Source organism: Babylonia areolata, chromosome 10 (assembly GCF_041734735.1).
Source record: "Babylonia areolata isolate BAREFJ2019XMU chromosome 10, ASM4173473v1, whole genome shotgun sequence".
Lineage (NCBI taxonomy): Eukaryota > Metazoa > Mollusca > Gastropoda > Neogastropoda > Buccinidae > Babylonia > Babylonia areolata.
In genome coordinates, this window is record NC_134885.1 from 34,076,250 (window position 1) to 34,077,764 (window position 1,515).

Genomic DNA, 1,515 nt, shown 5'->3' on the forward strand with positions numbered 1-1,515 from the left:
CCGATGACGATTAGGATGTCAGTGACTGCCTCTCTGACATGTTTCCATAATACTGCAGGGTTGCTTCATTTATTTAATTATTTTTTATTCTTTTTTTAAAAATCTTTAAAAAAAAATTATTTTCATTTATCTTTTTTATTTTTTTTATTATTTTTCCCCCTCAAGGCCTGACTGAGCGCGTTGGGTTACGCTGCTGGTCAGGCATCTGCTTGGCAGATGTGGTGTAGTGTATATGGATTTGTCCGAACGCAGTGACGTCTCCTTGAGCTACTGATACTGATAAGGCGCCAGTGACCCGCCCTTCGCTCCCTTCTCCTTTCAAGTAAAAACAGCTCCACTGTGTTCAGAAGCTAAGCCACAAGTTAAGGTCGTAGTTAGAAGTGTTGAATATAGGCTTTGTATCATCCAAGGTGGGTTATGCTTCTCGTTAATGTTAGTCATTTAATTTAGTGCTTAATCATCTGTTTGTTCACATTATTATTAAGGCGCTGTCATTGGAATCCGAACAAAGCATGCACGTTGTCAGTTATCTGTTAAAAAAAAAAAAGGACAAGTCTTCTCTGTGGCTGCCTTCACCTCACTACTCCATCTCGCTCTCTACGATTCAAACATTCGACTATTGACCGCCGTTCTTTCTGTGTCTCTGGACCTTGCAATTGGAATGAAATTCCTCTTTCGCTTCGTCAGGGCTCCGGACTCCGCTCTTTCAAGTCTGGCCTTAAAACCCACCTCTTCCCAAAATAGCCTCCCTTCCCTGCCTCTTCCTTGTTTTCAGTTTCTCAGGTTTTAGAGTAATGCATGCGTGTGAATGACTGGTGTGAAAGCGCTTTGATTTGTCTCTGCACAAGATTCAGCGCTATATAAATAGTATTATTCTCTATTCCTTGGAATGATGGCCTAGAGGTAACGCGTCCGCCTAGGAAGCGAGAGAGAATCTGAGCGCGCTGGTTCGAATAACGGCTCAGCCGCCGATATTTTCTCCCCCTCCACTAGACCTTGAGTGGTGGTCTGGACGCTAGTCTTTCGGATGAGACGATAAACCGAGGTCCCGTGTGCTAGCATGTGCGTAGCGCACGTAAAATAACCCACGGCAACAAAAAGGTTGTTCATGGCAAAATTCTGTAGAAAAATCCACTTCGATAGGAAAAACAAATAAAAACTGCACGCAGGAAAAAAAAAAAAAAAAAAAAAAAAATGGGTGGCGCTGTAGTATAGCGACGCGCTCTCCCTGGGGAGAGCATCCCGAATTTCACACAGAGAAATCTGTGGTGATAAAAAAAAATAATAATAATACAAATACCCACGAACCTCTTTACCGCAACCACAGCATCTGTCACCTCGTTGGTTTCTGGAGCAGTCACAACAGCACCTGGTGTATCCGGGCATGCATGATTTTGCCTGCTGCTGTGATGATGGTTTGAGGTGTATTCCTTTGCTCTTTGTCCCGTCTTTCGCTTGTCTTTGCCATTCTGATTTCGTTTATTTTCCCCGCGTTTTCTTGAGAGTGGGATGCAA